This window comes from Solanum dulcamara, chromosome 7 (genome assembly GCF_947179165.1).
Source record: "Solanum dulcamara chromosome 7, daSolDulc1.2, whole genome shotgun sequence".
NCBI lineage: Eukaryota > Viridiplantae > Streptophyta > Magnoliopsida > Solanales > Solanaceae > Solanum > Solanum dulcamara.
This window is the reverse complement of record NC_077243.1, coordinates 63,432,501-63,447,844: the sequence shown is the minus strand read 5'-3', so window position 1 is coordinate 63,447,844 and position 15,344 is coordinate 63,432,501. Positions and strand designations below refer to the sequence as shown.

The 15,344-nt window shown below is 36.4% G+C and overlaps 1 pseudogene; it reads right to left on the bottom strand.

The window, feature by feature from the left end:
* Positions 1-10: 10 nt before the first annotated feature.
* On the bottom strand, positions 11-13,875 carry LOC129894791 (lysine-specific demethylase JMJ29-like; annotated as a pseudogene).
* Between the last annotated feature and the right edge of the window lie 1,469 nt (positions 13,876-15,344).

Here is a 15,344-nt window from a genome sequence, read left to right as displayed (position 1 = left end):
AAGCTAACATTCAATAATAGATGACTAGAAAAACCTTACATCAATTTAAGTAATTTAAAACATCGGCAACCTTCTTGGTTTTTGACAAGCATTCCACATTACCATAGGTTCCCAACTCAATGCCAATGCATTATCATGAACGTTAGTTACAACAACTGGTGCACCCTTAGATAAATAGAGCCAAAAATGTCTTAAATTTGAACGTCAAGTACCCATAGCTGCTAGAAAGAATGCATAGTTATCATCCAAATTTCCCCAAGTAGGTGCCTCACGTACCTTGCCACCAAGTACCACTTTCACTCTTAGGTTTTGACTAGGAGTAGTACAATTCTGAATCATTATGGATTTCCTTCAAGTTATATTTTTTCTATTTCATTAGCTTTAAGTAATAGTTGTGATATCCAATTCTTAGAAAATATATCTCAACTTTAAGGTTTCTTTACTACAGTCTCTCATATATTTGGGTGGGCAAGGAAAGGCACAATTTTTCAAGAGTTTGCATTAGATGCCATTGCCACCTCTTAATCCCTTATTTTAACTTTAGTCCTTCCAACAAAAGTTCCATTCTTGGTTGAAGATATGTTATAAACTTTACCATGCAAATTAAATGGACTATTGTCAATATATTGCATCCTCACCTCGAATGCATCTACTTGTGATGGAATTCACAAGCTCAGAGGTATGAAGTTTTGATGATAGACATGGAGATTGAAGAACTAGGTTCAAAAGTATAGAAAAATAAATATGAACCATGTTCATTAATAGGGCATAATATTGAAAATCATGGATGAGTCAAAAAAAAGGCATAGAAAAGTAAAGGAAATATCAAACATTGCAAATGAAATCCTTTGAGCAGTCTAATTATGAAAGATGAATTAACAACGAATCGGTTTTCCTTGTATGAATCAATTAGGGCTGCCACATTTACAAAGAGTCCAATTATAAAAGGCAAACCATTAGATTCATAGAATGCGGATATTTTGCACAAGAAGAAAAATGATATTTCATCAAATGCAAATAGCAGCAAAAGAGTACAACAAAGGAGAAAAACAATAGTTAGTAGTGTGTTGTTTCTTTCATTGGTGACATTGATCTAGGGTTATTATTAAGTTGTAATAAATTCTAACATAAAGTGAGTTGTTGAAGTTGTGAGGTTTTTAGCAAGAAGAAAGTTGATCTTCTTGGAGAGTTGTTAGAATAGTCAGAGCTACTCCTGAGTCAAGGTACTACAATTAGTCTCTTATATTATTCTTTGTCATATGAAACCTCTTTTAGGGTTAGTAAGTTTGGTTACTGAAATCCTACACATTGTAGGTCGTGGTTTTTATTTCCTTGAGCGAAGAAGTTTTCTTCCATAAAAATTATAAAAGTCTTTTTGCTAAAAGATATCACCTTGAAATGGATCTATTTCTACTTCCCCAACTCCTCAAAAAGGGGCATATCAAACTACACTACCTTTTTCAATGAAAATATTATGGATGGTACAAAAATAGGATGATAGACCATCTTATCAAAGAGGATCCATGTAATGACTCTCTAGTTCATTCTCTCAATTTTGTAATATTTTTAGTATTTAGAGCTTTTTCATAGCGACCCCAAATAATTTATGACTTGATGGGACTGATAGTTTAGACACCTCGCGGTTCATTTGGTTTTATGCAAGTTTTTGTATTTTGGAGCTTTTGAAATTTTAACGGCTGACTCTGGTCAGAACTTTAGGTAAATGACCTCAGAATGCAATTCTGATGGTTTCATTAGCTCCATAACATCGAATTGATTGGGTCTTAAGGCTTTCAGACTCATTTCAAGCTACCTTATAGATTTTGGCTAAAATAGAGCCTAAGTGTGGCATCCACTTTTTTATGTGAAGACCTCCAATGGAAGTTTTAATATTTCCATTGAGTTCGGAATGTCGAATTTAGTGGGCAGCATAGTTCGTTTGTGTGCATGGGTTTCTAAACAATTTTCGAGCACCCGATCAAAGTCCTTGGGATGTAGAAAATATGGATGATGCCTATGATGGTGTAGAGATACACCTATATTACACCTCCCAAAAGAAGTATAAAGTGGTCTTTGATCAAATATAGAACCTAATAGAGGTTAGGGTCAATCACGGGAGGAATAAACTTTACACTTAGTTTAATCATTTATTATTTGTATCCGTAGTCGGATTTTTTCCTTAGAAAGGAGATTTTGTATGAAAATAATTAATTGATTCAATTTCAAGTATCATGTAGCAAAAAGTAACAATTTAGTGTGATTGAATTCAATAAAAAAAACAAAATTATGGTATATGTGTTCTTCATGAATCCTTAACTTAGTAGAACCTTATATTAGTAATCCCTATCTAGTGTGTTACATGCAAGATCAGTAAGTTACTTTTACCTAAGTCTTGGTCCGGCAAATAATTGATTATAACCATGCAACTTGGTCCATCTACGGGTGTATGCTTAACTAACCCTTACCAGTGATCCCAGATTAGCTATTCTTTAGTCTGTTCAAGCTATTCGATGAGGGTTGATAGCCTCAAATCTCTGTTGTATGATCCATTTTCTCATCCATTACCTTCTTTTTTCGTCAAGTAAGAATAAGGTGAGTTATAACGCATGCACTCATTCAAAAGGTATCATAGCGAAGGGAAAAATAATACATGCATGCACGCTTTTTAAAAATTACACTTTATTAGGCCTACATCATTAATTCTTCATTGTTCCCACAACCCTAATTATGGAATTAGCTACTCATAATTAAGTGATCACAATTTACAATAATTTGGTTAAAATAAATCATGCAATTAAAATAATGAATATAAAAATCCAAAAGCTTTAATTGTATCTCAAAATCAAAGTCGATGATAAACTTTCAATAATAAAGAACAAAAGTAGTCTATGCTTAATTTCCAAACTTCAAAACACGTGTAGCCTCATAAAATAAACCTAAGAAATGTATTTATAGATATTTAATCCTAAATAAAATGAATCTAGGAAAAATAGGTCGGTCAGGTGTCTCTGACTCGTGCCTACAGATCGTAGGTCATTGGATGAGTCGTAGACCCACTCGTAGTCACAACTTCAAGGCAGTCATCTACCTCTTTTATACAGACATCTTCCTACGGCTCATAGGAATTCCTATGTCTTGTAGCTTTACCTTGTATGTTAAGTCCTGGGACTTCATACTCTTCATCTCTTCTATGGCTCGTCCTACGGCTCGTAGAACTTTATATGGCTCATAAACACCTCTCGTAGCTATAGACTTGTCCTTAGAATTCATCATTCATTCCACAACTTCCATCTCAACTAGTTTCCCACTCTTCATTGCCACGACCTATTTTCCTATAAAGAAAAGACAAACATATTAAAATATACTAACAAATGCTTAAAAGACATGCAAATTCTTAAGTTTAAAAAATTATAAGTACCGTAAATTTATGCTATATTACTAGCCGCCTAAGCATCCATGGACCACTTTAGCAATGGCCACTTAAAAATCCAAGGAGCAACTTTAGTGGAGCCCACCAGAAGGGACCTAGCTTCTTTAGCGACAAAGTGACCACTTTTACGATCATTGTTGATAGCTAAATCTCATTTTCTGCTTGTTTAGTTCTTATTCTCTTATTCCTAGAAATTCTTTTGGAGCTCGATTTTAGTGCAAAATTATTCTATTATGTTGGGAATTATTGGGGTATTGCATTTGGAAGTAGCTAGGATCATTATTGATGTGTTAAACCCATAAGTTCCCTTAGATTTTCCTCCATTTTGAGTATTTGATTGTGATCTCTCAAGTGAGGTGCATGAACTATTTGGGTTTTTTGAAGCTCAGATTGTGCCCCTTTCTGAGGCATAAGCCCCTTGATATGGTTGGGACCTATTGGAAGAATCAATTTTAGGATTCATTGTGTGAGTCCCACAATGCCATTTTTGACTATTTTCTTGTTCCTTCTTCAATTATTGCAATTTTGGGTGTCTAAATAACCATGTTGATATAGGGATCATGCCCGGAAGGGGAAAGCATTGGTTTAGAGATTTTGGACCATGAGTGATCGGATTTGAGGTAGGCTATGGCTTACTATCCTTAGATCTTGTTTGGTGATTGTTATAGCATGCTAATTAGCTAAGTGTGGTGTGGGCTTTAGCATGATTTCATGTTATATTCCTTACTTTGGTCATTTTATTACCACAAGTCAGTATTGAGCTAGAATAGCCTTAGTATTGTTGTTGTGAAGCCTTAACCTAGGTTTGCCTAAAGTTTCTTTAGATGTTAGTTTTTGAAGCCTGCGAGGCTTGTTCTGGGATTAGAGTTGGTCTAGATGTGACCCTCTGGGCTAGGTTGTGACCTCCACATAGCCCTATAGTATCTAAGTTTGGCGAGTTATGGCAAATAATGACCTAGATTCACTTAGGATCCTGTTTTCCCTTTTCCTTTTTTGCGTTTTATCTAACTCGAGGTGAGAGTATGGGATAGTTAGCATTGTAGCTATTTTGATGTAAGATTCGGGGATATGCTAAGGTTCTGTACAACAAATTTGATGTAAAATTCGAAGAGCTGTTAGTTGTTGTATGGCCATTCTTACATAAGATATTTGGGTGAGACTGTCCTCTCTAATGTAAGATTCTGAGGACTAGCCATTTCAACGTAAGATTCCAAAATGTGTTAGCTTTCGATAAGGCTTTCTGATGTAAGATTTTAGGAAGGACTACTTATTCTAACGTAAGATTCTGGTATGTGTTAGGTTTTGATAAGGCTTTCAGATGTAAGATTTTCGAAAGGACTAGCTATTCCAATGTAAGAATCCGGGAGACTCTAGGTTTGAGGCATTGGTGTTCATTTTAGAGTATACACTTTGTGTGCACCTGTCAGGGCCTATAGGGGTTCGACAGGGTAACTATTTGTTTACTTTATTGTTAATATGCCTTGTATGTGCCTTCTAGACTTATATGGGTCTAGATAGATGTAGATAACTTTACCACTTCCATTATTTACTATAGTAGCTTTACTTCTCTGCTTTCCTAGTTATTTATTTATTTTTCCCCTTTACCATGTTATATTCGATTGTTATCCTAATATTACAATGGAAACCTCTATCAATCTACGATGTTTATCGGTACTCGTTGCTTTGGTTCTCATACTACACTCTACATCTTTTTTTGATACAAATTCGAGCTCTACTCGCTCACATTGATTATCTTGTTGTTGTAGCTAGTGATCCGGAGATTGAGGATGAGCTTATTGGTGTCTGTGGTTGACTCATCTCCTTCTCACATTCTGGTTTGTCTTTCGTATTTGGAGACAACTTGTACTTGTATTGTATATGTCTGCTCTATTCTCGTCATTTGTAGTAGCTTTGCACTAGAATCCACCATGTTTTAGGTTAGATCTATGTACTTTTGTCCTCGTTTGAATTTTATATATATATATATATAGTAAAGTCCCATTGAACAGTGCAGAGACATCCAAATCCTATCTTTGGGAGACTATAGGACATCTTAAGAAAGATTCTTTCATTTGATTATGTATCATGTGTCATTAGTCTTGTTGGTTTCTATAATTCTAATTTGTTTCATTCTTTCACAGATGGTGTGCACGAGAGGTGTCGCATTTGCGGATAATTCTGTCAGGCCGATAAATAGAAACCTAGCTAAGGGTTGGTCTAGAGGTCAACCCTAAGGTCGTGCACAAGCAACAGTATTTGTTTGAGATTAGGGTAGAGATATGAACCCTAAACCATTTATAGAGCCCCTAGAGGCACCTATTCCACTATAACTAATGGGGTTGGGACCATCCCAGCCACCACCCAAGCCTGCAATTACGTCGGGACTACAACCAGTAATCTCTATGCTTTTAGCAATAATAAGGGTATATTGAAGGCCCTAACGGGTCCAGGAGAACAGCTAGCCATTATGACTCCCCAGGTGTAGGTACTAGCAGCACTTGTGGCTACTCAACCAATGGTAGTTGAGGTCACAATATCATTAGAGGAGAAGAAGATGTTAGGTCGGTTTCTGAGATTTGCTCCTCCAAGATTTTCAGGGGCTACAGGCAAGGATGCTTATGAGTACTTGACTAGATATCGTGAGAGATTATACACACTACGTTTAGTTTAGTTTAGAGGGGTAGACTAAATTTCTTATCAGCTAGACGGACTAGCCAGGCAGTGATGGTATTTGTATATGAGGTGTCGACAAGTTGGGTCACCTCCCCTAACTTGCATGCAGTTTTCTAAGGTCTTCTTGGCCAAGTTCATCCACCGAATAATAAGGGACAGATTGAGGGATCAGTTCTCTAAGATGAAGTAGGGCTCTATGTCGGTACCGGAGTACAAGAACTATTTTCATGAGCTCTCCATACATGCTACTATGATTCTTCCCATAGGGAAACAATGAGTTTGATGTTTATCCAAGCTTTAATACTTCTTGTCTACATAGCCAGATAGTCCATAGCATTAGTGTGTGGGCCCTTTATTAATGTAGTTTAACATTCTCTGACTATGGAGGAGCTCCATCATGAGGCCCATGGGGGAAGCGATTAGAGATTTTGCTTTTAGGATAGCTACAGTGGTTTTCAGTCCCGTAGTAGGGGCTTTATAGGTAGAGGCTATCATTCTTATTAGTCGTAGGGGCAGTCTAGTCGACTAGTTCAGGCCATTTTAGACTTCAGGTCATAGAGGTGTAAGACCCCAAAAGTTAGGAAGTCAAAGCAGACACGAAAAGTAAAGAAAACTCAACTAGTGCAAAATGTTGTAGATTTTTGGGTTTCACGAGGTCCATTCACGAACCTTTAAGGAATCCACAACCTATGAAATGTTCTCGTAGAAGGATCCCAAGATGTAGAAAATATAAGCTTCGGACCACGAGAGGCTATATGGTCCATGAAAAAGTCTAAGGACCATAGATTGGCTTGTAGAAGGGCTCCTGAGAAGTTTGGAAAGGGCTTATTGAATGGGTAAGGTATATGGACCATGGGGGTCCTACAGAATGTAAGAGAGTCCATATACCACACCACCAGGCTTGAGAACCTAAAGAACCTTGACGAGGGGTTATACACCCCGTGTGAAGTTCCACGAGCTATAGACCACATCATACAAGGAAAGCTTTAGTGATTTGGCTTGGGTGTCCTCTACGAGGACCTACACGGTCCTTCATATGTTACAAAACCTATGGAACCCTCTGTATAAGGTCACCCTCCCAGGAACCAGTTACGGACACATATACGGTCCATGGAAGCTTGTACGAACCATATAAGGGTCTATATAAGGGGTCGTTCAATTATTAACTTAAGGGCAATACGGACTTTTCCCAATTCATTTATAATTAAAGTTTGGACATTTTTATGGTATTTTTCCATACCAATAACTACCCAAAATCCTTCGTTAACTCCTCATTCTCTCAAATACCCTCCCAATCAAAATCTTCTCTCTAAAAAATTCTCAGTGATGTTTTTCATCCATTCAAGTTCAATCTTCATTGCATTAGGGCCTCGATATCTAGGATATGTGGGAATTCACCAATGTATTCCTTTCATCCATTAGGTCCCAAAAGAATTAAATTCTCCAATTTTAGTTTACCCATTTCTATAAGGATTTCATGTCAATTCTTCATGAGTCCTTCTCCATTGATTTCAATTAATTTTATTCTATCAGGATGCTAGGAAGAAATAAAAGTAACCCTGAAATTGATCACTAGAAAGCAGCTAAGAATGTTTTAAGGTATATAAAAGAAATGAAGGATTACACTGTTACGACCCATACTAGGCCCTAGGTATGACAAGATAATCGAAATTTTGAGGGACCCAAACTAAGCCTCTTAGCTTATCATTCATGAGCATACATTAGGTAATTAAATCAATAAATCCAAGACATAGTCTCAACAAGAATAGTCTCAAAAAAAGAGAATAGGTCTTGAACTCGAAATAAAAAGACAACATAGACTCCATGACATCTAACATGCCTACTAGACCAGGAGGGGGCATAAGACAAGATCCTAGCTCACCCATGACAAAATATAAAGGTCATAAGAATGATGAAAATATAAAAGTCTTGTCCTACAAGAATGAGGACTCACCAACTATACAAAAGTAAAAATCAACTCTAGCTATGATTGGGAGGTGCGGGGTGATCTTCAGATCCTATATTATGATACAATGTAGGCTAAAATTATGCGTTAGTACAAGGAATTCACTAAGTATGTGAGAAGTATGCATGAACAATGAAAATAGAACATAATCAATATGAACATGGGATGCATGACCAATGTCTTAAAACATGAGTAAAACTTGAAAACACTTGAGACATATCATATGGTCAATGCGTCATAAAATATTATCATAAAGCTTGTGGGACATAACATATACATATGTCGTATATTAACCTTAACGGGCATGTAAGATCATGTGATCTATAACATGAAATCCAATGTAACTCCCACACTGAGAAGAGAGAGGCTACTTGCCAAGGTAGACTTTGTATCATAAATATAACATAATCATGAGCTATATGTGGATCCACAAGCTAAGCCATAAAGTCAAATCCTATGGTGACATTGATATGCCCAAATAACACCTCCTTACAGAAGTATAAAGCAGCCGTTGATCAAATATAGAACCTAACAGAGGTTAAGGTTGATTCCACTAGGAATATGGTTTATACTTAGGTTAATCGTTTATTATTTATTTTGGTAATCAGATTATTTCCGTAAAAATGGAGTTTTGTGTAAAAGTAATTAACTAACTAAATAGCAAACATCAAGTAATAGGTAACAATTTAATATGATTTTAATTCAATATGAGACGAAACTAGGATGTACGTATTTCCCATGAATCCTTAACTATGTAGACCTTTTTTATTAGTAATCCATTTCTCATTTGTTACAAGCAGAATCGATAAGTTAAGTTCACCTAAGTCCTTGATTTGGTAAATAAGTGAATTTCACCACACAATTTGATCCGTCTACCAGTTTATGTTTTACTAACCCTTACCAATGATCCTATATTTATTTATCCCTTGATCTATTCAAGCTAATTAGATGAAGATAATTAGCTTCAAATCTTGTTGTTTAATCACTTTTCCCATTCGTTACCTCCTTAATCCGGTAAGTAAGAATAAGGTAATTTCTAACGCGGACCTCATTAAAAAGAAATCAAAGCGAAGGGAAAAATAATACATGCATGTATACTATTCAAGAATTACTTTTTATTAAGTCTACATCGTTACGTCTTCATGGTTCCCACGACCCTAGTTGTGGAATTAGCTACTCATAACTACATGATCACAATCAATAATATTTTGTTTAAAAGAAATCATGCACTTAAAATAATGAATATGAGAATCCAAAAGCTTACAATAAAATCTGAATGTAAACGTCAATAACCACAAATCAAAAATTCAAGAATTAAAGCCCAAAAGTAGTTCAAGCTTAATCCTCAAACACAAAAATGTGCATGTTACAAAACTAATCCTAAGGAATATATTTATAGAAAACTAATCCTAATTAAACACAAACTGGAAGAAACAGGAACACTAAAGTAAGTTGGGTCCTACGACTCATTCCTACGGAGCATCGACAATTTGATGAGTCGTAGACCCAATGGTAACACAGCTCTTTGCACTTATGAACTTCTCTTCTTCACGGACGACCTCTATGATTCGTAACCTTCAAGATGACTCATATACTTATTCGTAGCTTTCAACTATTGTGGGTCTCTTCTACAGATGTCTTTACCACTCGTAGATTTTTTGATGAGTCATAGAATTGACTCGTAACTCCAGCATTTCCTTAATTCCTCAGTATTACTTTGAAGAATTCCACCTATGACTCATAGAAGTTTTTATGTCTCTTAGGTTGGCCTCGTAGACTTCAAAAATCTTGCAGTCCGTGTTGTGCTTCTTCTTTAATACTCCGACTTAGTTTCTTGCAAGACAAAACACAAATAACACCAAATCAACTAACAAATGCTTAAAAGACATGCAATTTCTCAAGTTTAAAGTATTACAAGTACCATAAATTTACAGTATATAAACACCCTCAACTTAAAATGTTTGATTGTCCTCAAGCGACACTATTATAATAAAATAACACAATGCAACATATGACCAAGAATCTACAGCAATCATAAGGCTATTCACTCTCAACCCCTTCCAACTTTCATTCATGATATCATTGCAACCACTATTTCAAATTAAACTAACTCATGCGGATCAATATAAGACATTTCAACACCAATAGACAAATTCACATGCAAAGACAATATTTACCATTTCCATAACTTCTTCGACAATGTCACATGTGCCTTCATTGAAAAGAAGGTGCTTTTTCACACATATTGTAGATATTTCTTTAAAACTCATACATGGGAAACACTCACGCTCACAAAAGAAATTCAGATATCTATACACAATTCCATAGGCTTGCCCTTATTTTTAATACTTAGACTCTTGAACAGTTGAATTAGGATAACTATAGGACTTTTCGGCTTGTAACGTAAGTTGAGGGATAGGTGTGGTGTATTTGGATTTTAGTGACTTTTTCCCTCCTCAAACACTACATTAACTTGGTTCCACATCTTACAACCCACAACTTGGTTCACTATTATTCTTTGACTATGTTTTTACTTCGAGTGTGGCTTTTGCTTGTTCATTTTTCAACACTTTTCTTATGATTTATACTTTTCATTGCTAACAATTGCTAAGTTATTTGTGTATCACATCCACTCACCCTATGTTCTTATTTTTTCTCTTCTTTATCACACATCTATATTCATACCTTTTATTTTGTTGCTTTCTTTTCTCATATTGTAGGAGGGACCAATGCCAAAAAAATGATTACAATTAATGATGGGGGCATTTGAAGTATGCCTTATTGAATTAAAAAGGTCTTTTTCAGGCTCAAATCTTTGGTTCAAAAGGGTAGAACGTTATTTGGTTGATTATTTTAAGGCTAAGTGGACTAATTCAAAAATGGCCTATGATCCTTTCCTAATCAATAGTTCAATTATCACAGTACGGCCAATGGGGCAAGTTCTAGATTGACACAAATAGTAAGAATACACAAATACCTCACACACACTTGGCATTAAGTTTCATTTTTAATTTATCAATCTTTGTTTCATGTTTCAGTCCAAGTAATGTGTTATCCTATCAGCTTATATCATGTCACACAAACATCCTACATAGCTAGTATATCAAAGAAATAGTCACAACACTTTCATTAAATTTTTGGAGGGCTCTATTTTTCATTTTTAAACCTTATAGCCATCATGCCATAGATCCCTTATTCTTATCTCCCATTTACATCCTAAACATGTTGGTTAAACATAAAAAAGGTCCTTGGGGAAAAAGAACACAGGCAAGAAAACTCCAAGAAATTTATCGAGTGTCTAGGGTACTTAGACTTTACCTAGATACTCATACAATAATAACAACCCCACCCCTACTCAAAAAATCTTGATAACTAAAATATAAGGGGGGAAGGAAAAGAATATGTGGCATATAAGAACTGAAGTCTATCTAGTGATATTTGGGTCCATCGGTGTGGACTTCGGTGTGGTAGCAAGTAGCTCCACAGCTGTTTGTTAGTCACCATGAATCGAATCCCGTGAGCTCGAAGCTCCACTAGCATGCTACCTCTCCTCTTCTCATCGCAGCTCCTCAGAATGTCTAGATGCCTGCGTGGCCGCCTCTAAATCATGGTGCTCTTTCTTCTTCCTTCTCCAAACCTCATTAACTTCTAAAGTACCAGTATCAGTGCAAGTTATTTTATCTCTTAACACCTCAGGATCATCATCTTCAAATAAATCATACAAACTTGGTGACTGGACAGCCTACATAGGAAATGGTATAGGGGTTGGTGAAGCTAAGGCTGTGACTTTAGCATGCAATATATCAACCTCTGTCCTAATGGTATCTAGGTTAGCACTCGATGAAATCTGAAATCTCTTATTATCTCTATGCTCAAATGCATCCATGCATGTATCTGATGATCCCGATCAGCCAAGGATGCCTTTAATTTTACCGTTGTATGCTCCTCAGTCTCAGTGATAACTTCTCGGACCCAAGGTTTTAGTTCTTGAATTAGGTGTCCAAGTTGGGCCTCTGTCAGAGCTACCACTGCATCAAGTTTTATTAAGCCTCGGCTAAGATAATGACCAAGTCTGCGGGCTACGGACATGGTGTGCTAGTAGATAGGACTATAGAGGCAGTCAGGGTAGCCTTAGATAGATCCATGATGGGTGTGCCATGCTATGGAACAACATGCTATGACCCATAGAAACAATTTATATGCTCTTCTGCCCCTTTCAAATTCTAGTACTCGCATTTTCTATATCGGCATGTAATCATATGTTGGCCTATTTGTAATAGTTCTTGTGACTATATTTTGACATGGACCCTAACGTAGTCTATGTTATCCTAAAAACTAACAATTAAAATAAATAAAAATAGACAAAAAATAAACATAAAAAATTGCTTGGTTTGCCTCCCAAGTAGCGCTTGATTTAACATCACAACACGACGTAATTTTCCTAGTTACTCAGACTATACTAAACTTCCATGTTTCCACAATTTTGATCTTTTCCTCACTGCTCATATATGCTTTGATTCTTTGACCATTAACTTTGAACTTCGTTCCATCTTTCTTTTCTAGTTCGACTGCACCATGTGGAAAAACTTGACCCACTCTAAATGGTCCTAACCACTTTGACTTAAGTTTGTTAGGAAATAAAAGCATCCTTGAATTGAAAAGAAGGACTAGGTCTCCAAGTGCAAATGTTCGGTTTCAATCTTTTGGTTATGATATTTCTTCATTCGCTCTTTGTACAAGTCTGCGGTCTCATATGCATTTAGGCAAAACACATCAAGCTCATTTATTTAATTCATCCTTTGCTTCGATGTGGTATCCCAATCTATATTTTAAAATATAAACATCATACAACATTAGAAAGTCGTTGGTGCATTACACAATCTGAATGTCATCCTTTTGAAAGCGAATGTCCCATATGGACAAGTGAAAGTGGTCTTTTCTTGGTCTTCGGGCATGATAGAAATCTAATTGTAGCAGGAATAACCATCAAGAAAATAGTACCATCCTTTTCTAGTGAGACAGTCCAGCATCTAATCCATGAATAGCATTGGGAAGTGATGTTTTTCTGTCCAAGAATTTAGTTTATGATAATCCATGCACACCTTCCAACTAGTGGTAGGCCTCATTGTAATGAACTTATATTTTGCGTTTGGAACCACAGTAATATCACTCTTCTTTGGTACGCATTGGACAGGACTTACCTAGTTACTATCGGTGATCGGGTAAACAACTCCAGCATCTAACCACTTGATGATCTCCTTTCTAACTACCTCTTAAATAGATGGATTGAGTCACCTTTGGTTCTTAATGCTTGGTTTGTAGTCAGGCATGAGTTGTATTTTGTGGGAACATATTCCAGGTAGGATGCCATGATGTCGGCTATGGACCATCCTATTACTCATTTGAAATGCCTCAAGATAGATGTTAGAGCTTCCACTTGCCTTTGGGGAAGATCGATAGTTATTATGAATGGTGGCGTATTATTGGACCCCAATAATGTATATTGCAAGTGATATAGCAGCGGCTTCAGTTCTAAAGTTGGAGGTTCCTCAATAGATGGTTTTGCAGGCGATTTGACTTTAATCTTCAAGTCTAAGTCTAGTCTCTTTGGTGTGAGGTTGAGCATACCAAGGCCATTGAGTGTACAAACCATCTCTTCATACTCCCTTATGTGATCTCCATCAAAGTTCATAATGAAAGCATCTAGAGCTTCAATACCCGGTCTCTCTTTAATAGGTATCTCAGCTTGTATATCGTCAACAATATCAATCACGGACACTAGTAATAACTCATTGTGATGCTTCATTGATCGGCATATGTTTAAAACCACTTATTCATTATTGAGACAAAAATTCAGTTGCACAGTTTCCATGTCTACCAAAGCATATCCAGTTGCCAAGAATGGTCTACCCAAAATGATAGGAACATCAAAGTCTACCTCACAATCAAGAATGATGAAGTTCGTAGAGAATATGAATGAGTCAACCTTTACTAGAACTCATAAATAATACTAAGGATCTTCACAGTACCATCTTCCATCAAGAGTCGCATTGATGTCGATTTGGGGGCTCCTAAGCCAGTTGTTGAAACATTATCAGCGGTATCAAATTAATGTTAGAACCCAAGTAGTACAATGCCTTTGCAAAGTTGAATTCCCCTATGGTACATGCTATGGTGAATGCTCCAAGGTCTTCTTTTTTCTGCACAAGTAAGGGAGTAACTATTGCACTACAATAATACAAGTTGTTGGTCAGTTTAAAGCTCACAGTTCTTTTCTTTGTGATAAGATCCTTCATAAATTTTGCATATCTAGTCATTTTCTCCAACTCCTCTATCAAAGGAACATTCAAAGAAATTTGTTTCAACATGGAAATAAACTTAAGATACTTCCCATCTTTGGCCTTCTTTTTCAATCTCTACAGAAAAAAGAGGAGGAGGTCGTGGCATTGGAATTGGAGTTAGAGTAGCTTCTTTCTCATTGCTAGATGTCTCATCGTGATTTTTATCTCCTTTCTCGATCAGTTTGGTGCTTATCTTTTTAGTCATTGCTTTCTCCTCAGATTTGCTTATTGTTTCATCCTCACTAGCATTAGAATCATATGTCTCATCCTAGAGTGCTGGCATTGGTGGATGCACTATTTGTATGCCACTTTGGGTGGTCATACCCATGCATTGCCCATTGTTCTTTATATGTTGAATTGTATTACTTGGGAGAGTTACTTTCTATCATGGATTCAAAGATGATGAAATCTACCCCAATTGTTGCTCAATAAGCTTTATGGATATAGAATGTGAATCAACTCTTTGATTCATTCCTGAAAGATCATTGTGTATCTCCTTAAGGTTATCCTCAGTCGTGTCATACTTTTTCATCATCTTTGACATCATGTCTTTGATTTGTGCAAGTCAGGATCCCCCATTTTAATTTTTGAGTGGGATGTATGTACCACTCTTGTTGTTATCTCTCATTCCTCAATCGCCTTCTCTATCTTGCCCGTGGTTTCGATCATTGTATCCATTTCGATTGTAGTTGTTTTCACAATTGTAGTTCCCTTCATGATTGTAGTTGTTTTCACGGTTATAATGGCATTTTGATTGAAGTTACTATAGTTTTGACCTTGATTTACTTGACCTTGGCACCAATAATCCTGATTAGATGCTTGGGTGTTAGTCCAGAAACCCCCCGACTAATGATTCACATAATATGCATCTTCCTCATATCCATCGTCATCATGACTTGTCCCTCTACCTTATTGGTCGATTGCATTGATTTTA